General features: G+C 38.1%; 1 protein-coding gene and 1 pseudogene across 1 annotated transcript in view; both read right to left on the reverse strand.

Annotated features, from left to right (window-relative positions):
* HDAC9 (histone deacetylase 9) overlaps positions 1-25,249 on the reverse strand; it is a 901,117-nt gene that overhangs the window by 302,010 nt on the left and 573,858 nt on the right. The window lies entirely within an intron of this gene.
* Positions 1,816-24,479, reverse strand: LOC115939560 (BTB/POZ domain-containing protein KCTD5 pseudogene; annotated as a pseudogene).

Here is a 25,249-nt window from a genome sequence, read left to right on the forward strand (position 1 = left end):
GTAATATGACATAGCCACCCGCTCACAAAAATTTAAACATGAATGTTCACAACAGCACTATTCATAATAATGTAGAAACAACCTAAATGCCCATCAACTGATGAATAAAATATGGTGTATCTACGCAATGGAATATTATCTAGCCATACAAAATAAGTTTTTTGTTGTTGTTCATTCATAAATACACAATCTTATTTGCTATTTTCAGGGGAGATTCAGGCATTAAACTGCAAGTTGATAAAATACGAATATCTAAAAATGTATACATACCCCTCAAAATAAATTTTAGTAAATTCTTAACATCTTTAAATTTAAAAACCGCAAGCCTATCTATTAAGTCAGGGTCATAAATGAAACAACACTAAATGACCAGAAACACCGCATAAGGTACAGCCCAAGGGCACCAACAGGCCTCCCTCCTCCAGGGGCTCTGCTGGGGAGATGGGTCATCTAGTGGCTAAAGAAGATTGTGATAAACTGTTGAAGCCAAACATTTAACAATATACAACAGACTTTACATAATGGAGCTAAGTCCTAAATTCTGGAGTGCTTGGTTAATCAGATTATTGGCGAAGGAAAAGAAAATAGAACACAGGCAGAACTCTCAGAAGCATTTGAAACTAGAGGTGTCAGAGCCTCTGACCTACCGGTTAGCAGTCCCCGTGGTCAAATGAGCACAACTACCCTGGGAAGCTGCAGGTCAAGAAGCAGAGAGCTGCTCCCGCTGAGCCAGGTCTTGACTCTGAGAATCCCTACCTCCAGCTGAGAAAGGTCTGTTCTCAAAGTACTCAAACAGAAGTTTTTAAAGGAATCCTAGTAGCTTCAATGCCACTTCCCATGGGCAGAGCCCATGCGGGTTGTATATGAAGTCTCAAACATCCCAGAAACATCAGGGAGAATTGCAGTTATACAAAGAAAACAGTAAAGTGCCAGAAGGAGACACTTGTGATGCACTGTAAACATCCAATTTCATTGTGACCTGTCATTTCAGCTCCAGAAGCCAAGTGGTCAGGTCTCCCACACGGAATCCCATCCCAGCCGAGGCTAAGGCACCAGCTCCTCCACAAGTCCCTGAGACGGATGCAGCAAAACTTCTACTTCCTTTAAAATGATTAAATAGATCAATGCAAAATGTAGCAGCCCTTTGAGGCATTTCTAAAAGGTAAAAACACTGGATAGGTTATCCACACTGGGCAAGTAGAGATAACAAAAACCGCTCGCCTGGGAAAATACAAATCAGAAGACTTGACTGCCGTTCCAAGCCAGGGTCAGGCAGGAGGATCCTGGCTCAGAAGAAGGCCTAGGCCTCAACGCAGAGGCCCAGGAGGTAGTGAAAACGCATAAGCTGCTTCTGTCTTCAGCTGTCCACAGAGGCTGAAAAATGGCCAACCGATTGCACCTGGCAGGCAGGGCGGACTCCCTGGTGCGCGAACAGGTAATGAGCAACCTCCTAGACCCGGGCACCACAGTGCTGCGGCCACCTACCAGTGAGGCCCAGGCATGATTACACACTGTTTATGTAGCACTCAAAGTGCTGCCCTTTAATGATCTTCCGGCTCGGTCGGAAGCGTCCTGTCGCAGGCCTGGGCGGCACTTGGAAAATTCCAGCAGAGGCCCCCACCCGGATGCCCACTAGGCCTGCATGCCTCCTCTGTGTGGGGATGCCCGGCCTCGCCACAACTGGTCCCGTCTCTCACCACCCACCTCAGATGCAGAAACAATTCACAACCAGATTTCTAGACAAATTGTTCAAAACAGGTTTCTTTTCACAGCCAAGCTTCTTCGACATGACAGTTGCATCTCGGGAAAAGGTAAAATGTTTCTTCAGCTGCCAACACTGTGTTCCTCATTTCCTTGAAGCCCGTCCTTGCAAAATCCTGGCTTTCTCGCTGGGCTCACTGGTCATGCCCTATGGGGAGTTATGTGGCTCCTTGGAAACCACAGAGAAGCACTTGGCCTGGTCTTCACTCCGGTAACCGTAGGAAGAGCCACTGCTGACCAGCTGCTCCAACTTCCAGCCCTCAAACGCCATTAATCTCATCCACGCGAGCTCCTCCTCCCGACACTGAAGCACGTGGTACACCACACCTGTGATGTTTTGCTGTCTCGTTCTCTAATTTTATCCTTCACAAGTCTTACTACTGAGGAAACAGAAAATTCTGCTTCCTCCAACACTCCTTACTCTGTCCAGTTCAGCACAGGCACCAAGCAGGTGGAGATGCTGTTGCATCCTTGTCCAAGTCCAGGCCGGATGAGCCCGGCACAAACGGTACACTGAAGATTCCCGGTCGCACAGCATCTGCTAGGTGGTGAGGAAATACGTTCCGCCTTCCTTGCACTCGATGTACTAGATGCTGCGCCCGGGACCCCGAGCCGTGCCCTGCAGCAACAGCTCAGGCCGCCTCCCCCCACCCCCCAGTGCCACCCCGAGGCGCACTCCCCGAGGCGGACTGTGGCCTGTGCCTGCGACACCACCACACAGTCCTTCTCCACCAAGATCTCAGCAAGCCACACCGCAGCGCCACAGAGAACACTTTCCGGTTCAGGGGGTGAAATGCCTCCAAGTGGTCAAAAGGTACAAGCTTTCAGGGCTCCTGCCTGGGTGGCTCTGTCATTAAGGGTCAGACTTGATTTCTGCACAGGTCATGATCACAGGGTCAAGATGGAGCCCAGCCTCAGCTCCACCTAATCAGCGGGGATTCCGCTTGAGATTTTCTCTCTGCTTCTCCCTCTGCCCCAATCCCCTTTCTAAAAATTAAGTCTAAAAAAAAAAAAAAAAGGTACAAACTTTTAGTTACAGATAAGTCCTGGAGATATAATGTACAGCATGGCAACTGTAGTTAATAATACAGTATTAAGTATTCAAAAGAAAAAAGTAATGAATGCTGATGCATGCTACAGCATGGATGAATCCTTGAAAAAATTGTACTAAGTGAAAGAGGACAGTCACAAAAACCATGTTTGTACAATTCCATTTACGTAAAATGTCCAGAATAGACAAAATTTTCTTTTATGGAGACAGAAAGTAGCTCCCTAGATTAGGGTGGGAAATTACTGCTGATGGGCACAGAGTTTCTTTTGAGGGTGACGAAAATGTTCTAACATTGACTGTGTTGATGGTTGTACAGCTGTGTGAATATATTAAAAACCATTGAATTGTACACTGAAGTGACTCAACCATATGATACGTGAATTATAACACTTTTTTCATCATAGTGCGAAAGGTTTCTATCCATTACCTCACAAGATAAAATATATTTACAAATAATCTTTATTTCATTTTTATCTCACCTTTCTTAATTTCTCCTTTTGTGCATATTCTGTTAACATAAATAAATAAGTGGTATGCTTATATATTTGGAAAGATATATTTTATATCTGTTTATATGTATAATGGTTATATACATAAGTACCTGCTAAAATATTTGTATTACTTGTGATTAAGAAAAAAATTGTGGACTCTCCAAAAGAATTGGAGAGTAAAGTGCTCCTTTTTAAAGTAAAACTTTGATAAGGTAGAGGGTACCTTCAACAAATACCTAAGACTGTTTATTATTCCCCTTTTCCCATAACAATGGGCAGTATTTCTGAATTCTAGTGTGCAAGAGTGGCATCCAGTCCAGGAGAAGCTAGAATAACAAGTCTGTGCTCAACAACAGAAAGCACTCACTATTTCTATACTAACCTTCCAGTTCCTAGTGGTGGCCCCTTGTAGCAGAGGTCAGGCTCCAGGTAGATAAATTATTGTTCCCACGTACTCACTGGTTGCTTCCAGTGAGGTCAGGTCAGTCTCAGTCCCTTCTTCTCAGGTTCTTCTCATTCCAAACAAGAGTCTTTGCTTAGCATATTTTTCATGCCATCAAACAATATACAAAAAGGCACAAAGGAAAGGTAAAATTTTATATGTCAAATATTATCCTCATTTTCAAATCATGAGGAATCTATAAACAACATTATGTCTCCTAAGGCAGAGCTGTTGGTAGTTGAACACTACAAAGTATTCAGGTAAAGCATCACCAGCAGAATCAGGGGGAATAGTTTTCAAGTGTAACTACCATTTATATATGTGTGCAATGTGAGTGAGTATGGTGTGTAGTTTAAACCATGATTCTGGATCGAGGCTTAGAGGTTTATTTTATCCTATAAAACAGAACCTATTTGACAACATTGTTCCTCCATTAGGTGGAATGTTGGTAAAAGTTACTACTATGTACAGAATATGTAAATTGATTCTGATGCATTTATAGACATCCTCAGATATAAGAGTTCTGGGAGAAAATACATTACTAACTTGGTTGCACTTTGCATTTATATCTGTGGTTCCTTTAGAAATGTTTAAGATCCAGCCACTTTGCAGTGCTCTTGGAAAATGACCATTTTAAATCAGTGGGGATTTTACTCCACTACAGAATACAAAAGAAACCACATTTGAATTTTGATATTAAATAAGTAGCTAGTCCATAATGAGTAATTTCTTTCACAATAAAAAGTAAAGAAAACAAGTTATATTTTTGTTCCTTTATTTGCTTTTTGGTTCTACATTTTTACAATTGCCTGTAGAAAAAAAATTTCAAGAGAATAGATTGAAATTATTTTAATTACAGAACAGCCCAGAGGAAGATGACATTGTGCAATGGCCTAGACCAGTATCCTCTGTCTGGTTGATGGCCAATGAACAGTGCAGCATGAACAATAGAGCGCTGGTCTAGAAATAATAGCCTGAAGATAAAGAGAGAAAAACAGGGGTTTCTTTTGACTATGATGAATCTCTTGAGCATTTCCTTTATTCCTCCCCTTTGATAATTAGAGTCCAGATATAAAACAAATCAGAATGAGAGGGACGACAAGCAATATAAATCATTGCTATTTAAGACACATGAATTTGATAGATTTATCTTGAATAAGTGTTCTTAGCCTAGGTTCTCTGGACGAATTCTAATGGATATAAAACCCCCGAAATTTTGTACAAAGTTGTATTAGTATGTGCATCTGTGAATTTTCTGGAGAGACAGTCTGCAGCTTTCATCAAAGAAATTCTTAATTTTAAAAAATGTTATGAATCACAGCTCTAAAAAATGCAGTAAGTGGCCTTAATAATATCCCACTAATTACGACTTTTAGGTTGCTGTTTCCTCCACAAGCACACCTTTACCAATAATCCTAGGATCCATTTGCTAAGATAAACGCAATATAATACACCTCAAAATACTTAAATTTTTGAAAGGAATGCCTTTGTAAATATTTCCTCAAACCTAAAAAATAAATATCACAAAAAAGGCATTGTAACTTAAACAATTCTGTAATTATTTCTTGACTTTGGTGGAATTTAATGAATTAATTAATCTGTTCACTCATTCACTATATTAAAAGTCTATTAGATGCTGGGCATCATGTTAGAAACCAGAAGATACAATGACAAATGAAACAGATACAGTCACTCCTCTACGAAGTTTATAGTCTAATGAGGGGGACAAATATTCATCAGTTCTTCACAAATAAATATAAAGGAGCAATGGAGGTAAGGCATATAAGAGAGTCAAGAAAAACTTCTCCAAGGAAGGGATATTTGAACCAAAAAATGAAGAATAAAAAGGATTTAAGTTGACAGAGAGGAAGAAGAATGTTCCATGTGGAGGCAACAGCATGTTCAGAGTGGGTCTGGTGGTAGGGCACCTGGTAAGTAGCATGGGACTGGTGCAGGTCAACATGGATAATTATAATGAGAGGAGCCTGCGGCATGTTGAGTGAGACCGTACAGAATTTGCATCCTATATACCAAACAATGAGTCATGGAACACTACATCAAAAACTAATGATGTAATGTATGGTGATTAACATAACATAAAAAATAAAATTAAAATTAATTAATTAATTAAAAAAATAAAATAAAATAAAGAGGCTGAATCTTAATCCTAAAAGCAATGGCAAGTCAATGAATAGTTTTAAGCTCCCAAGAGTTTGGGCCTGGGGATTGGACATTCAGTGGGGTTGATAAAAACAGGTTCATATTTTGAAATGATCATTCCAGCAGAATAACTCATATTTTATGTAGGGTGGATAACTTCATATTCATGCACCTTCCTAAGCAAACTAAATAAAGTTATTAAAAAGCATAAAAACTCCTAGGTTTGTACTCCAACCCTATCATTTTACAAATGTGAAAATTAGGGGAAATTTACATAACCTCTCAGATCATCTTTATAAAATGAAATAATAATGTGTATCTGATGAGTATGTTTTTTATTTTAAACTAAAATTGACTCTCTATTAGCAAAGTAAGGTTGTTGTTGGGTCAGTCTTCTACCTTATCTCTGGTCTCATGACTAATATCACAGTCTCAAGGTTGTTCAACAACGTTTGCCCACTTCAGCAACCATCAAATACGGTGCTTCTCAGATTCCATGCTTGTTTAGCTCCTCTGCCAGAATTAAACATGTTTATTTTTCTTACATATATTTTTATTGTTTTACTAAGATTTTATATTAATAAAGCTTCTTGTATTAAAGCCCTGCATAGTTATCAGGATAACAAGACAAAGCTTTGTAAATCTATTGTGATGTGTCTTATCTTAATATCTTTTAGCTATTGTTTTCTAAAATATTCCTGGTCTTAACCCTCAGGGGTCAATAACTGTTATCAGCTCACCTACCATGCTTATCACAATACTATTAACCTTGTTTTTTAATTAGTAACTTGGCCCATACTAACAAAGGTGTGCAGACTCTGCTGAGTGGTCTCACTTGCTGCCATAAATTGTCAACATCCACCAAGAGCCAAATTTTCCTTTATTAAACTCACTTTTCACGGTTATTTCTAAAGGCTATTGCCCACTGAATACACATATCAAAGTCTTCAGTCCTGCTATACAATTTGTGTTGTTTTAGCCTCAACTTAGATTAACTTCAACTACCTGATTTTAGTAGTGTTCATCAAGTGGAAAAACATGTCTTTTTTTATTACAATAGGATATCCTTTTAGGTCTCCAATTTTTTTCAAAATATTTTATAGTTTCTGGAAGAGCATAGTGGTTAAGGGGTATGGGATCTAAAGCTAGATTGCTTGGATTTGAATTCTAGCTCTGTCACTTGTTAGCTGTGTGATTTTGGAAAAATTAAATTCTCTAAAATGAAGATGATAGTTGCAACTATGTCATAAGATTTTCATAAGTGTTGAATTAGTATATTAATATACATATTTTATAATGGTGCCTGGCATATATTGAGCATTATGTAATGTTAGTTGTAGTTATAATGGTTGTCATTCGATTATACCAGAGCTTATCAGCAATAATAGACACTGTAATTAATTCTTTAAACTTAAAATGTGGAATTAATAATAGGGCAATGTTAATTACACTTTTGTTAAAACTCTCAATTAAAGAAACTTAATCAGGATAGCATTTTGTTAATATTCTGACAGTATATAAGAAGGCCTTTCCATTTGTAGCTTGAAATAACAAACTAGTACTTAAACTGGTACAATGATCATATTGCCTGTGGTAAGAATTTTTTCAGTGTTTGCATCAGAAATGACTATTTTCATAAATTTTAGAAGTTAAATGATAATGATTCTCAATTTCAAAAAGTTTTCCCAGGTTTCCCCTTATAACCGATCTTCGATAATTCTATCTTCCCTGAGATTATCCTATTTGTTGCACTGCACTGTATTTAAAATGTTTATCGATCTGCATTTATCCTTTCCTACTTCTGTGGATACAGACCAATAGATTTCTTTTTAAAATCCTAAAGGGGAGATAGCTATAACTTAGTATTAACAAAAGAACCTTGAAATATCTAAAAGGAACAAATGCATAATATTTAGTACTATTAGATAATGCTTCAAATTACAGTTTAAGATCCTGTCTGATATTATTTGGTTTATTTGGATTTAATTCTGAGTAGAGTGAGCAGAGACAATGTAAATTTCACTAACATAAATTCCTGGCATACATGAATGAACTCTTCAATTTAAGTTATTTTGTCTCTCTGAAAAATATAAAATAATATTATCATGCATATTTATGTACATATTATTAATAAAGTATCAAAATTGCTACTGAAAATTATATTTATGAAGTAAATCAGAAAATGTGCAGTAAGTATGAATAAGATATTTAAAATGATTATGTTCAATTATCACTGAACTTACTATATTTATTTATTACATGTCAGTAAACATGCAATACCTAGTGTTACTGGTGTGACTTTTTATCTGCTGCATTCTTCAGCCAAAAAATAAATAATAATAATTATTGTTCACAACTTGCTCACAATTTGTTCACAACTTAGTAAAAGCTAAAATAGTTCTCATTATTATTAGATGGTAAGTCTGTCATTAGTTATACCTGGAGATTTCAAACCATACTTCTTAGAATATGGGGTTTGAAGTAAGGTCATTGGAGGAGGTTGCAATAGATGAGGGATGAGAAGAAAACTGAAAGTGTGTTGTTAACCATCTTTAAGAGTTTTAACCTCATTTTAGGGCGCCTGGGTGGCTCAGTTGGTTAAGCGACTGCCTTCGGCTCAGGTCATGATCCTCGAGTCCCGGGATCGAGTCCCACATCGGGCTCCCTGCTCAGCGGAGGGTCTGCTTCTCCCTCTGACCCTCTTCCCTCTCGTGCTCTGTCTCTCATTCTCTCTCTCAAATAAATAAATAAAACCTTAAAAAAAAAAAAGTTTTAACCTCATTTTAAATGCAGTGAGTATTCACTGACATATTTTAGAAGGTGAAAGAGCATGATTATATTTGCATTTATGGAGGACTTAATACTTCATTTTACTTGAATGGAGATTGAAAGAGTGGTTATTGGCAGAGCTGATGAGTCATGACCAGTGGGCCATTGTGTGAGCCACAAATCCTTCATCCTGCCTGCCCAATGCTCCCTGAATCTGTTGGATATTTGCTTTGGTTGGTATGAGTTTGCTTTGTGTTTGGTGAAGGGAAAAAGAGGAGTTCTGGTGGGTTATGAGAGAAAAGATGGGACAAGATGAGGAATGGAGAGGAGCAAACAAGTCTGCCCTCTGTTTGGCCCCACTGAATGATTACTGGAGCTCCAGGAGGCGAGGCCTTCAGTTAAAGGGTGAAAAGACCTGCTTTTGTATGAGATTTAAGGCACAAGCACTGTTCTTTGGTGCCTCCTATGACAAAACGGGTCAAAGTTTGAAAGAGGGCATTTTCTCATTTTTGGCAGAAGAAATCATTTAAAACTAAAGGAAATGAAGGGCCTTTTGGCATTCTGATGATTGATTGTAAAGCTTTGAGAACGAGGGACGCAGCAACCCAAGTCTGGGCAGTGGTGGTGGGCATGGCAGATCATGGCAGGAGTTGGTGGTGTTCAAGTGAGCATGGACTCATTCCTGAACACATAAGTACTAAAGAGCATTGAATCAGGCTCTTGTTCCAGAGTTATGGAATTGGGGACTATCATGACAGCAGACAGTAGGTAATTGTTGCAAAAGTGTCCTAATTTACTCACTGGCCAGCCACATGGATTACAAATGAACTCAATGAGTCCGACTACCAGAGACAAGCAGGAGACTCTATAGTAATCCAGTTGACAGTGCTGGGTGGTCAGACCCAGGACTGCAGCAATAGGTTGAAGAGAGGAAGATGGACCTAAGAGATATTTAGAAGCCAGAATCAACATAATTTGATGAATTGGGAAAATGTTCCCTACTTGAGGGAAATGGGGAGCAATGATGAAGAGCATGGATTCTGAAATCAAACTGTTTTGTGTTTATCACTCAACAGCTATACAACAGTAGGCAAGTTACTTAACTTCTTAAAACCTCGGTTGTCCCATATTTTGAATTTGTAAATTTTGAAAAACAGTAGTATCTATTGCTAGTATCTAATAGAGATTCTTGTTAAAATTAAATGAGATGATCCACCTAAAATATTTAGCACAGTGCCAGGCACATTCTACACATTCAAACATATTAAAAATTATTACCAAACTTGCAGAGTATTCAAATTATGTATAAATCAAACTGTTAATTTTAGAAGGTCCTATTAAATGCAAATTTTAAATGTTCTTTACCATTGTTAGTCTAAAATCATATTTATATGTATAAATGTACATACATATGCACATATGTACAGTTGGCTGATTTTCACCACTGAAGAGTAACAAATGTGTTACATAGACTTTTTTCTCTATTCCATGTGCTCTTTATTGTTATTTAAACTCAAGTGGCTTTCCTTGTTAGGGGCATAGCACATAATTTTTCACTTAGCTCATCTAAGAGCAATTGATGTACCTTCAACTCCTGGGCATAAATGCTAGTCATCCTGTTAGATGAACAGATGTATCATCACTGACACTATCACCAATATGCTGATTGTTAATAGGCTAATATCCTGAATATTTAATTGCCCTTAGGCTTTGATTATACATGAATTTTTCCTACCAGAATATGTATATATGTGTGTATATACATATGTCTCTATGCATATACATGTATGTATGCTGTGCTTTTGTGTACATCTGTGCATGTATATAAGTATGTGAAAATAACAGCTTGGAAGAGAGATTATATAAATTCAAGATTTCAAATAATTAAACAAATACAAAAGTGACATAAGATAAAACATCAACAAATTGTGATCATAAATAATCAAAATCCTTCTTCCCTGATATTTCTCAGGAGACAGCTCTGTGTCTAGGACGGCCCTGGCAGAACCCTGACTTAAGTCTTGAGAGGGAGTAAGGAATAGAATCACAGAGAAAGGAAGGTGCCCTATTACTTACATGATAATCTCTGAAATTCCCTTGTTATCTTCTAAATGTATGAGGAAAAGAGTGAGTCTCTTTTGTTCATCATTAGATGCCCTAGTCACAAATACAAATATATCACAGTGCTCAATAAATATCTGTGAATCAAGCTATACTATTTGGGGTTCTGAAAACTCTGAGTATATTTTTAAATTTTAATCTAGTTCTTTAAAAATACCTTGTTTAATAGATATAATTTAACCCATTTTACCAATGAGAAAATTGTTCTCTAATATGAAAGTGACTTGTTCATGATATATGGCAATTAAATATCTGGAATTGAAAAAAGATCCAGTGTTCTTTTTGCTTGGTCGGGAGTCTGTTTTAACAACTATATTAGTTAACAACTATGTTATTTTCTCAATAATATTTCAAATTATACACATGTACGTGTGTGTGTAGAGACAGGGTGGGGTGGGATGGGAGAGGAAAGAGTGTACTTTAATCTATATTGATTTCTTTTTTAAGATTTTATTTATTTATTTGACAGAGAGAGAGAGAGAAAGAGCACAGGCAGGGGGAGCGGCAGGCAGAGGGAGAAGCAGGCTCCCAGCAGAGCAAGGAGCCCTACGCGGGACTTGATCCCAGGACCCCGGGATCATGACCTGAGCCGAGGGCAGACTCTTAACTAACTGCCACCCAGGCATCCCAATCTACACTGATTTTTTAAATTGATTTTGTGAGTTTTTGTGTTCCACATATAACTGGAAGTTGAGTTTTCACTGTCAAGTGAGTGACCGTATTAGCTGGGATTGTCCACAGAGACAGCAGCTGACCTACACCTCTGACCTCCATCGGGCACTCTTTCATGCCTAGAATCTTCCCTCTCAGTCCCCCATTCTTAGCCCAAAGCTCTCCTTGTCGAAGTTCTCTCACTCCCTGTCTCCCATTACTGCAGCTTGTAGACCTCACTGTGACTTCCATTCCCTTCAGCCCTCTTTTGGCTTTATTTCTGTCCCTTTCTAGCATAAACTCCATTATCACTTCAAGCATCCAAAATACTGGTGTTTTTCAGGGTCTTTCCCCAGATCTGTAACCTCTTCATCAGTCTCACTATGTGCTTTCTTTATTTTTAAATTAATGTTACAAAGCGCTGCTAAAGAAAGCCAAAAGTTAAGCAGTAGGTGCCCTTCATTATAAATTCCGTCTCAAGCCTCAGCTGGCCTCTCAAGTCAGCTGGATAATCTGTCTCTATGTCCCAAGTCCCCTTCCTCCCTCTTTTCCCTTAGCAGCTCTTCCAAATTCCCATCATTCTCCGTAAACCCTTGACCCCACTCAGCAAATGACCTCACCTTCTACTTCACAAAGGAAATAGAGGCCAACAGACAGCAACTCCCTCAACTTCCTGCCCCCTCCTCTACATTCTTATCAGCACCCACATCCATCCTTACCTCTTTTCCTCATTTTTCAGTTGAAGCAATGTTTCTCCTCTTAGCCAAGGCTAATCCCACCACCTGTGATCTGGATTCCATCCCCTCCCGCTCCCTCAGGGACATGCTCCATCAATCATCCATGCTCCTGTATCTTCAGCCTCTCTTGGTGTACTGGCTCTCTCCCTTCTCCATACAAAAATGCTCTTTGCTTACAACTCAAACACACATACACACACACACACACACATACACACACACACACACACACACGCTCCTTTCCACCCCCCCAACCTCTTCAAGTTACTGCCAAAACTTTCTCTTTTCTTTCTTAGCCAAGTTTCTTAAAAAAGAAAATTTCCTCTGACTTTAATAGGAATACATGCTCATTTTAGAACATTTAGAGAATAAATATTTTCAAAGAAGAAAATAATAATTGCCCATAATATATACCACCCAGAGATGACAATTGTTAACATTTTGGTTTGGGATTTTTTTAGTTTTTTCTCCCCCTATAAAAAAATTGGGTTTCATACTGCATAAAAGTTTGCATCTTGGGGTTTGTTTTTTTTTCACTTACTGTGACTGATTTCCATATTCTTAAATACTAAATATCTGTTAGTGGTTGTTTATTATTGCATTATATATGTAACAATTTAAATGCCTTCTTTATTAGACTGTTAAACTGTTTTCAATTTTTCTCTTCTACAAATAATCAGAAACATGCTTCCTGAAGACAAATCCATGCTTTTTCTCTCCTCCTACTTACTTCTCTGCCTAAGACAATCTGTCTTCTACCTCCTTCATTTTAGATTTCTCTCATTAAAGTTACCAATAACTCTTTACCAATGTTAAAGAGATTTTTCTGGTTTATCTCACTGAGCTTCTTTGAGGTACTCGACACTGTTAGTGATTATTTCCTTGAACTAATCTTCTACTCCAGAATCCAAGAAACAATGTCCCTATTTTCTACTCTTCTAGGTCCTCCGTATCATCCCCTTTGCATATTCTTCTTCCTGGTCTTGCCTTAGAAAAATGGCTTCCCTGGAGCTCCATCCCCAGCTCTTGGCTCTATTACTACACTTTGCTCTTGGGGGTAACCAGTGACTCATCCTTCACTCAATATGTTGCTGGTTTCCAACCTGCATACCCAGTTGGGTTTATCTCCTTTGGGGAGCCTTTTCTACCTCTCAGTCAAGCACTTTGAATTCTTTTTCCTTTTCTAAGCTTTTGTGGAATCCTATACCTAACTCTATCATAGCATGCATTGCTTTTAATTTAACTGTTGGTGACTTGCCCTTCTCTTTCCAGGGATTCTCAACCTCAGTAATATTGACATTTGGGGCCAGATAATTCCTTGTTGTGGGGCTCTGTTCTATATGTTGCAGGATGTTTAGCAGCATCTTTCTCCTCTATCACCAGATGTCAGTAACAACCTGCCACAGTTGTGATCAACAAAAATTTCTGAAGACATTGTCAAATTCCCTTGGATACAAAATCTCCCCCAGGTTTCAAACCACTGGTGGCTGTGCAAGGGTAGGACCTGTGTATTCATTACCTTTTGCCCATCCCAGTGTCCAGCATATAAATGATGTCAAAAAAATGGGCCAAAATACAAGGTAAACTGAGAAAAATAAAAATTAATAGGAACAGATTATTGTTCTTAAAAAAACATTCCATTTTCATTGTCAACCATCAAGCAAATATTATATTACTAACAAGTTTCCTTGATCCACGATAGGTATTGAAAATCAGCAAAGTCCTTAACCTCAAGGAGCTTACAATTTTAGAGAAAATAAATGAGTCAGACATGCAATCAACATGCATATGGAAACTTAGATGAACAAAATGTTTAGGTTTGCTGTAGCAGTTTGGACATTTTATTACTACTCAGGGAAAAGAAAGCAAAAAAGGAAATCTTTCAGAGGAGCTAGATCTTTTATCACATAGGAACAAAAGACCTGGTTGGTACAAAACTAAGAGAGATGGGGCGTTTCCCAGTCATATGGGAAAGACTGAGGAAAGGTTCAAACAGATGGGTCAGGATCTAGGTCTTCAAGGACGCAAGTTGGCCCAGATTATATACATAAAGCAGATTATTTCTCTGAACTATAGGATTAATTTAGCTACTGAGGATAGGTTTATGTTTCATTCCAGTGAAATAGGTTATATTGCCTAAAATGTTTTAAATTAATTCAATTTAATTAGAAAGCATGGATATATGTGTTCAGTTAATCATTGGCATACAAGATGGCAGACCTATTTAGATAAGCAGATATGAGCAAATAAGAGAAGTCGTGCTCCACAAGCTATCCCAGTTTTTCTCAAGCAAATTTTGCTCCCCAAAGGACATTTGACAATGTCTAGAGACATTTTTGTTTTTCCCAACTGGTGAGGAGGTAGAGAAGTGTGCTACTGGCATCTAGTTGGTAGGGATAAGAGATGCTGCTAAAATACTAAAATGCATGGGAGAGCCTCACACAACAAAGAATTATTGGGCTGACATTCTGGAATGTCAGTAGCGCTGAGGTTGGAAAAGCCTCATGTTTATGGATCCAAAACACCAATTAGCATGTTAAAGGATCTAGACTCCTATAGTTAAATAGATATAGATAGATAAATTTAAATTAAAAATAAAATTAAATTTAAAATTCATTTATTTAATACCTTTAAACGCATGATCTCACTAGATTATTTTATCACAAACCCTGACAATGTAAGATATATTGGGTAAAACATATTGACTAAAATTAAAATATATCATTAAAAAAATAAAAATAATTTTACCTGTTTCTTTTTATTTTTCAATGTGACTACTAGAAAATATAAAATCACATATGTGGCTTGCATTATATTTCTGTTGGACAACACTTATCTCTCCATTTCTTATCAATAAATAAAAAGTATTCCAGTTCCTGTAAAATGTTGAAAATTTTTTTGAACCAGTGGTAATTTATACTTTACTCCTTTTCCCGCCCCCCTATCTTAGTTTATTATACTGGAGCCTAGGAATTACTTGCTGGTCATTGGTAAGCTATACAGACTTTAAAAAAAAAATTTATTATTCAATCTGTGTATGTGCAAGAGAATAGCTCTTCTGCTGCTCAGATGTTTAAAGTCAGATTTGGTGTTTCAGCAGCTATTGAAATCACTAATATGTTTAAACTTGGAGCAAATTCTTGCTTCTATACTTGCTTCGAATCCTATTTTTGTCCTATTTTTGAAATAACTAAAAGGAATAGAATATCAAGGTCAAAGCAGGTGAGAAGGTCATTTGAGAATGTCCAGGTGTCAGCCACGGTTGTGGCTGTCAATGAGAATGTGTCAGTCATTAGGAGCATCTAGACCTACAGGTACAGTTAAGTAGTTAGAATCACAATTTTGGAGGAAAAATGGATTGCAATAGAGCTTTATGTAGTACATGGAAGAATGCTGAATCTTAAAGTCACGAAAGGTAAGGAAGAGCCCACAATACTTCCCAGTATTCCTAAACAAGGAAAGTCTAAAATCTTCCAAAATCAACAGTCACGGAAGAAGAAGAATGTGAACAAAAGTAAGAGGGGCATAGGAGCTGCAACTTTGGGAATCTACAACCCCTTTTCTGTGTGTGGCCAGTTCAGTCTTGCCAAGGCTGTGTGGGCAGGCAGGCCGCGCAGAGCACCCAGGTGTCACTGGGTCCTGATGACAGCAAGGACACTCCCAGGCTTTCAAGAGGACTTAACAGATGACACGTGCAGGGTAGCAGGGTATGCTTCTAGTTTCAAAGGGCTGTTTTTGATACTGATTCTCTCTCAGCCATCCCCCTCCCCGAGCCCAGGAGTGGCAGGGATGCCACATTAGTCAAGGCAGGACAAGGTCAGGGCTTGGCCTAGGATCTGGTTGTGGGAATATGCAAAAGGAAGTGGCTAAAATTAGTAATGGACTGAATGTGTGCCAGTGTTGTGGAGAAAGGCGAGGCAAGGGAGGAGCAGCTCCAGATCCTATTTGTATTGTTCTATCTGGAGGAAAAAGTGGGAATACCACACTGCCCAGGAGGGGAGGGGGCGGGGGTGTCTGGGGGTGGATAGTACAGTTTTCTGCACCGCCCCCCACACACACACCTTTTTTCAGACCTGTCTGCCAATTTCATCACCTTGTTCTTTCCCCTGCTCTTACAATTTGGAATCCTTTGTAAATATGTTGTATTTCATGTATTTGCTCACTACATCTTAAAAAACTGAATCATATTGAAAAGATGGAATTGGGAACATACCAGTTTGTGCCTCTACGTAGAAAAGTGGGCAAGAAATTCAGACAGAAATTCAACATAGATTTGCTCAACATATCTTTGTCTTCTTAAAGATCAGTTATTAATTTGCATAGTTGGACATCTGACAATGGATTTCTACCCTTATTGTGACTTTTTGATGTATTCGATTTAATTTCAAAAATTAATTATTTGGGAAAACTGTGCATCCTGATGTATGAATATGCATCATATTTGTGTTTGTGATGGAACAATGTGATGGAAATAGGAAGTCAGGGATATCATTACATTACAGTTTACAAAACACTGTAACACCTTTAATTTTTTGGTTTCCTCTGAGCTTCTGTTCAGAAATAAAACATTTTAAGTATTATTTTTATATCAAATGAACATTAGAAAATCAGAATTGTGTTTCTTTTATTATGGAAAAAATACGATATACTCTGGGTGTCTGGTTTTTTTTGATTCAATTTAGAGAGTTTTAGGAAAGAACAAAATGAAACATTTTGAAGAAGGTTTTGAAGAAGAGGTCACTAAAACAAATGCTATCTACCATGAAATGTTTAATATTTTCTTGAATTCTTAAAGCATTTGTCATTCGAAAGGAATAAGTGTAGGATTCACACAGTATGTGTGGATTTCAAAATATGTAATTGTCATTCAAATGGAATAAGTTTGGGATTCATATAGGATGTAAGGATTTCAAAAGATGTAACTTTTCTTTACTCTTGTAGCAGGAAGTGCATACCTTCTGCACGGACGTTAAAGTTCAGCAACAGCTCACTAACTGTTAGGACAAAACCACAGTTTTTGTTGCAGAGAGCAAAATGTGGACAGAGATTTTTGATAAATGTCAGAGTGAAATGTTAATTCTAATTGTTCTGTCGAGTTGTCCTTGATTTGTGACAAGTTTGTTACTATGCAGATTTCCGAGCTGCCACGGCCCATGCAGGGATTTCACCCTGTGAAGTTACCCAGATACACCCTCCTCTCCATCTCACCTCTTTATTCCTAATTAGCTTGTCCCTGGGTTCTCTCAGGGTAGCATTATGGTTGTCCTGAAGTGTTTTTGATTCGGACCCACTGACAAATTAAGCCATCCAACGTTCAGCAAAAACACAAATTTAAGTCACAGAATTGGGAAAGCCGTACAGGTGGCATCCCAGACAAGTCACCGACTTTCATCCAGCTCACTGCGTCCTCCTTCCAGAGGTGCTGCAAACACACGTGTATCTGTAAACTCATTCAAGCTTTTGGCTTTTGTATTTTAAGTTCTCGTTATGGCCCCAAGGTGCCTTTTTCTTGAAGTAATAATAGCACGAGGGCCAGGCAGAGCAATCCAGTTTATCGGTGTGCAATGAAATTTAGCAGGTCTCTGAAAAAGTAGACACAGGAAAATTGCAGAGCAGGAAAGAACCATGGAAAGATAGGTCTGATGCGGTGCCAACAGCCTGTCTATCCCTTTACTTGGGCCAACAACACTCAGACTAACCCAGATCACGTCTCTGTCCTTGCCCCCAAATTGCCTAAACATGCAACTTATCAGGAAGGTTTCAACTGCTTTCAGTAGTTGAAGTAAGTAAATAGTAAGAGAAAGGGTAAAAGGGGAGGGGGGGAAGGTAACTAACATTGGGACTTTCTATGTACCCTTGGAGTTGCATTTTTGACTTCACATTATCCCTATATCCCTGTGGAAGCACAGAAAATTAGAGGATTTTGTTCAAGGTTATACAGTAATTAACAGAGCCAGAATTTTAACTCTTCTGTCTCCTAGACACATGCTCCTTTTTCTACATTCTCTCAGACGGATTTATGGGAAATCATATCTACATATCATAGATCTGTGGGAATCTACGATGTCTTTGGAAATCTCATGGATAGTCCATATCTATTTCATATATGAACTAGGCATGGTATTGGGGGATGCCTTTCACATACAAGTTACCCAAAATGTGATGGCTGTTTGTAATTGATTCTGATAAAAATCACAATTTTGAAACAGCACTGCATTTTTCTGTTGGGAAAAACATGCAATATATGTATATTATATATTTAAGAGCTGCTAATAAAATCATTTACCTTTTAGAGACTGCCTTCATCTAAAACTATGTATAAATACTAATCAGTTGAGTTTCATAATGTTAGTATATAGTAAACAGTTTTTTTTTTAAACAGATGGCATAACAGGATAAATTTCTGTGATAAATAAGAGAACTTAAAAAATGTCTTTTTGGCATGCCAGATCACAGTTGTGTTAAAACACATGTATTCATTATTCTCATACATAGTTCAAGTGACTAGAATGATAGGCCAAAGCTGGGAGAAAGTCTCATTCTCTCACAGGGTTGGGTTTTTTGTTTTGCTTGGCTTTGTTTTATTTTTGCTTAAGGAGGGAAAACAAAACAAAACACTATGCCATATTTCTTTTCAAAAACAAGTTTCTATATATTCAAGTTTATTGATCCTAACATAAATTTTGCAGAAACACAAATATAACAATTATTAAAATTTTAAAATTAGGTCCTGTATTTACCTAATTGAAATGTGTTTCAGAAATTAAGGAGATGATGGTGATATAAATGTAGCAGTAAGGGCCCCAGTGAATCATTCCTTCCTATGTTTGGTCCTTAAGTAGTTTCCTCCCATGGTGACTCGGACCTTGGACATCTGATGTGCTTTGACCAATGAGATAATAAATAGCAAGTATGACAGAAATAGACACCTGAAAAGTGCTTGCCCACTGGGGCGTGCCCTTCCTGGTCCCTGAGAGCCTTTGTGCCTCCCAGTATGAGCACACCAGGGCTGGCGCCCTGGAAGATGAGGGACCATATGGAGAGAGGCCCCAGCATTTCCAGCCATGCCAACTTTCCCAGAGGAAAGGTGAGGGAGTCCATCCCAGATGATTCAGCCCTACCTGAGCTGACTTAGAAAAGAGGAACCACTAGTTGATCAGCACGTTCAAAAGAAATGATTCATGTTTATTGTTTTAAGCCACTGTGTTTAAGTTGGTTTGTTACAGAGCAAAAGGTAATGAACTCAATACTGTTCCTCCAAAAATGTAAAGATAAATCCAACTAAGACTTAGAGTGACTGAAAACTTACTAACTCACAGAGCTAAGAGATAGCTTCATTCCTAATCTCATCTTGATAAACAAATTAACTGTCTCCTTCACTTTTAGGAAACTAAATTCTAGAAAGGCAATTCCACTGTCACTAATCTTCATGCAAAAGGCTGCAGGGGACAAAAAGAGGTTTCAGGGAGTGTCAAATTAAGACCAAAAAGACAAGGCAGCTCATTCATAAGACTACTGTGTGTTTCACGGAAATACAAAGCCTTCAAAAATACTCTCTGCATCTCTGTCTTTCTCTTACACACACACACACACACACACACACAGAGCTGTGCAAGTAGAGGAAACATTCAAATTCCCTAATTGCTCTAAGACCTCAGAATTTTCAGAACTGTTATCTTTCCAAAAAGGAGCCTTTTTTTCTTCTTACAGCATCCAGTGCCAGAACAAGCTTGCCTGTTACTCTATCACCATCATCTGTGAGACTATTTCCTTAAATGGGCATTCTTTTTAAGGTATTCTGGCTATTCCAGAAAAACATGATTTTGAAGAATACTTAGTAACATGAAACAATTCTAAAATGTGTATAGAAAAAAAAAACTATAAGATTTTACATTTAGGATGAATTCAATTTTATAAGAATCCTATATATTTTACATATAAAATAAGCAAAAATAAAAAAATTTTTAAATGTTTACCCAAATAGTAAAGGACTTTATGGAATTAAATGAGATTTTTATTTTCTAGTTTTAATCCTCAATGGTATTAAAATATATACACAAAATATAAAATAAAAATTAGCATAAGCTGGAAATCAATGGGGGAATATCTTAATATATAAAGTAATATTCTGAGAACCATTTAGGGAAAATAACCAAGAGATTTAGATCAAATTACAGATGATGAACATTGCCAGGAGTGAGTGGGTGTTCATTAGAGTAGTAAAAGCAGGTACAGATTTTGTGTATATAAATAATTTGATTGATAAATGGAATTGCACACCATAAAGTACTTCTAAATTTTGTCATCACGTTCATCTATACTAATATTTTTTAATACACACTTCTTCCTTGCATTAAGAATCCCTCATTGGAAACATATCAAATTGCTTCACAGTTCTCCTTAGTCTTCTACCTTATTTCCGTCCCCGTCCCACTGCACCTTTCTCTCTCTTAGGATTCTGATGCACAGAGAATGTAAGAAATTATTTAAAAGCAACTCATTCAATCATTGGAATGTTTGTAAATGTTAACCATTACTCAGACTTTCAGCCTAAGCCAGTACCCTAGAAATACATTCACGCGGTCCCTCTCCCCATTATTAACTACGCAGAATACTTGAAACATAATGGTGTTGAGAAATGCGATTTTAAATAAGGCATGAATCAACGGTTGCCCTGGCTGACACAGTTACAGGACAGAATCCGCATATTCAAGATTCCCAGTTCACTGCAGTGCCATGCATTTGTGTGGGATTTTTAGGTCCTGTGGAGTAACACATTTTGAAGATGAATTCTCGTGCAGGGTTAAAAAGTAATCTTCCCCAAAGGTGTAAGTGAGAAGTTTATTTTTTCCTTCACACAGGATGACTTTATGAAAACTGTTGCTAACATTTTCGGCCGTATGACATATAGGAGAGTACCCTTTCTTACTGGAATATTTTGCAAACGAAAGTGACTTGGGTTTTTAACAACTAATGTGACGCAAGAATAATGAATATTATAACAGAAAAAAAATCCGAAGTTGAAGTTGCCTCCTCCTTGAATGCAATATCCACCTATTACTGACCACTGTGACCTTTCTGGGAAAAGGCACTTCCATTGGACAGGGCAGTGGCCGCAAGGCAGCAAAACACCACTCAGAGTAATTCTTTACAGATGCCAGGAACCGGAAGTTTCAAGGGGAAAAATGAAAGCCATTCACTCTTCCAATGACATAGGCCTTTGATACCACAAAGCCATTTGGGCTCAGAGCTCCAAGGTCAGGAAGGCACGTAAAGATTGGTGATTAGAGAAATACTATATCAGCAAAGTGTGGCAAGCTATTAAAAGAAACTATAGCTTTTATGATTGTGTCGCTGAAGCTCCCCAGGGCTATTTGTATTAGATATTGAGTTAAGCATAACTTATTTAGTCCCAGCATTCCAGAAAACATTTTGATGTCAGCTACTGCAGGAAAGTAAACACAAAGCGAAGGAGGAAACAGAGCTGATCTCAAACAGATAAAAATGGCGTAATTTAATTTTCTGAACCCGGGTGTTTTAGAGCATTAAGAATGAGGAATTTTAGAAGGTCCTTTCAACTTGAAAAATAAAGTTTACTTAGGCATGTGGTAGAGGGGGAGAGAAGAATACAGAGCTTATATTATCAACTCGTTGAGCATGTAGTAACTTCCGATCAAAAAATATTTTTGATATCCTTAGTGAATGGCTCCCAGGGTTATAATCCGTGAGTATGATAAGAAATCTGTTTCCCTCCTGCACCTGTGACTTGATAACCACATCATTTTTGTTTGTGCATCTTCTCCTAGCAGGTCTAATATTAGCGTTATTTGTGACATCACTGGTTCATGAGTTTAGCATTCACCGCACACTACCACGACTAGTCTTTTTTTTTTTTTTTTTTAAGACAAGGCTTTAACACTGACCACACTCAGCATGTGATAGCCAACCCTAAAATGAAAACTTGGCAAGGATGAGCATACCAAAAAATCTGTTCAATTCCATTTGAACCAGAGAAAGGAATGCTTGAACACGGACTCTTAGCTCATGCCAAGATCCCTGAGAGGAATTTCCTTACAGGTCCTATGAAGACTGATCAAAACCTGGGGACAGAGTAAGAGGCATCTGAAAACATTAGGAATATCAGTGTCTGAAAGACTGACCACTTGAAACAGTCTTAATATAGGTGGCACTGCAGTAGAAAGGAATTGGAGGGGGACATTTTTACCTGAAACTTTAGATGTTATCCAAAGGAAGAAGTATTTGCCATCTTTGCAAAACAGCTAGGTAATTAGAGAAAAAGAGAGAGAGAGAGAAGGAGGAGGAGGAAGAGGAAACATGCAAAAATGTTAATAGTGCTTGCATCTGGGTAGCGGGCTTATGGGTGATTTTTATACTTCTCTGTTTTTGCCACATTTTCTGCAATTACTATGTACTCCTTCTGAAAGGAGGAGAAAACGAAAGAGGAAGAAAATACACGAATGATTAGGAAAGCACATAGGCCTCTAATATAAAAGACATGCCAATGATTCCATCTCTCGTGGGCCAGGCCTTGCCACGAGGAACATCTGCTTTGACATAATCTCAGAGAAGCTACTCTAGGATTTACCAGCTGCTGAAGGGAATCTGCTAGACCGTTTTTAGAAGGCTGTTCCTCCAAGTTCAGGATGTGAGGCTTTGCATTCCTCCGTTAGTCTTTTGCTCTTGGAACTCTAAGAGTTCTTGCCTTTGTGTCTTCCCTAGCAAAGGAACTCTCCCAGTTTCTTTTATTCGATTCTCCTCAAAAGTTGTTTTTATTTGTGTGTGGGAAAATGGAGAACCCCGGCAAATATTCTGTAAATCCCATCTCTTGCCCAACGCTGACGATGTTCCATGAGCATGCAAGGATTACCACTGCCTCTATGTTTGGCTTGATCATTGCCTGTGCCAAATGGTTGTTAAATGTTGTGGATGCCTCCTGTAATTGCACAGCTGTACAATTCCTCATTCAGGTGATCGTAAGAATGACCTCAGGCTCATCATTATAGTGGTTATAGAACTATAATATCACTGCATAATATATAATATGCTCTATTATACTATGTAATAAGTGCAACATAGAATTAGTTACATAAATACGCAACTATAACAGTTTTATAATTTGTGGCGAAGTTTAAGATAATGTAATTATAATTGTGCAGGCAATCTAGTTCAGTGATTAGCTTGAAATAAATGGTTTAATGAAATTATCATTTTGGAATACTATGTAAACAGAGCCAGTGAATGGTCACCACCTGAATGAAAATAATAAGGAAAAGGAAAAAAAATGGTATTAAAAACAAAAGCAACCTATCGCATCTTAACTGTAGGTTTCATAAGGCAGTATCTGTCAGGAGAAAAGATATTACAGATTCTAACTTTCAAAAATAAGACTACAGTTTGAGTGCCCTCAGCAAAATAATCACATGTGTAATACAGAAACAGTTTCCTACCTAGGTACAGTATATGCAAAACACTAGCACAATATTTAAGAATGTAAGAGAAAATGGTGATATTATTCTTCAGGCAACTGATTTTTCTCAAAAAAAGGAACAATTCTTAAGGGTGTGCTTCTCTTAATTTTTTTTTTTTGGTTGTTGTTAAAGAAAGTTCAGGTGAGGATAAGCTCCTGTTGGACAGTCATAAGCCAACCATTCATTCTAAATTCAGAATACTAAGGAACACAAACCTGACATCAAGGTAAAAATAAACCCTGTATCTCTAACGTTGGCAACGTTCTGAAAACACCAGAGAAATTATTGAGCAAACTGTTCATTCTTTTACCATTGCTCCCTGAATCCCATTCTGGTCACTGGAAGTGTCACTGGGCTGTGTAACAGGCTCCTTCTGTGTATCTCAAGGCAAGCATCCACTTTTGAAACCAATCTACTAAAATGTTAAGTACCCATGGACTGTATCATGTCAACATAATCCTCATCTCTTGTTGACATTTTTATGTTGATACTATTTGCTAAATAGCATGGCAGAAAAGATAGGGAAACACAAAGCTCCCCCATAATTTCAGTATTTCCTCTATGTGCATTTTCTTGTGTTCCCTCCTCAAAGAGTCCATGCACAGACCTAAAAGGATTCTTTTCTAGCTTGAGTGGTGGCCCGAAGTACATCTGCCAATGGAGTTGCTAATGGCGCTGTCACTTCTGTCCCATCACCCCTCGGAACACCTGTTGCCTTGCCACACCGAGTTTCCTCCATTCCTCTCGGTTCAGGAGTTCCAGTCCTGAGATGTACCAAGACGTAGGACTTCGTTTGTTTAGAACCATGCCTATGTCTCACTGATGTCCTTGGTAATTCCACACAGCAGTCTTCAAACCAAATACTACTTAACCGCTTAGATAAAGCATCAAGAAAGCTTAGGGTTTTAATAACAACAAAAACAAAATGTCACCCCCACGCCTATGTAAGTGAGAGAAAACAAGGAGAGAAGGAAGGACATATCAAACATATTTTATTTTATTAATACTTTTAAATAGCAAAGAGACTCTCCCAAGGGTATGGCCTCTTTGAAGATAAAGGCCCATTTGCATAAACTGAAGGGGCCTCTTTAATGCAGTTTTCATTATCTTGACTCCAAAGTGACTGATGTCAAGATCAAGGGAGTCAATCAGGGCAGATACACTCCAGGACACCACGGAGAAATAAATCAGCCCATCCTCTCTACCCAGGAGAGTCCTGCTCCACGAAGGGCATTTGTGAGTCTCCTTTCTGAAACAGGAGGCCAAGTTCCATTACTGTGAGGACTGACTCTCATCCCTTAGAAGTCTCTCATTCTTTATGTTAATTGGGGTCCCCTGCCTCGGTTATCTAATAGGCTAATGGAGTTTGGAGACAAACCAGTTCTTGACCATTTCTTGCCCTCTGAACACTCCTGGGGAAACTAACCCCATCCAGCCTTTTATCTCCTTATTTTAAAGAGAGAAAATGAACTCTGAAGAAAATGAGTCCACAGTCCCTTGGGTAGTGAACGTCGTATGGGTCTTCTCGTGAGAAGAGAGGAGCACAGGAAGGAGAAATCACCATGGTTCATTAGATC

Source organism: Leptonychotes weddellii, chromosome 12, assembly GCF_054177405.1.
Source record: "Leptonychotes weddellii isolate Sample4059 chromosome 12, ASM5417740v2, whole genome shotgun sequence".
NCBI classification, from domain to species: Eukaryota; Metazoa; Chordata; class Mammalia; order Carnivora; family Phocidae; genus Leptonychotes; species Leptonychotes weddellii.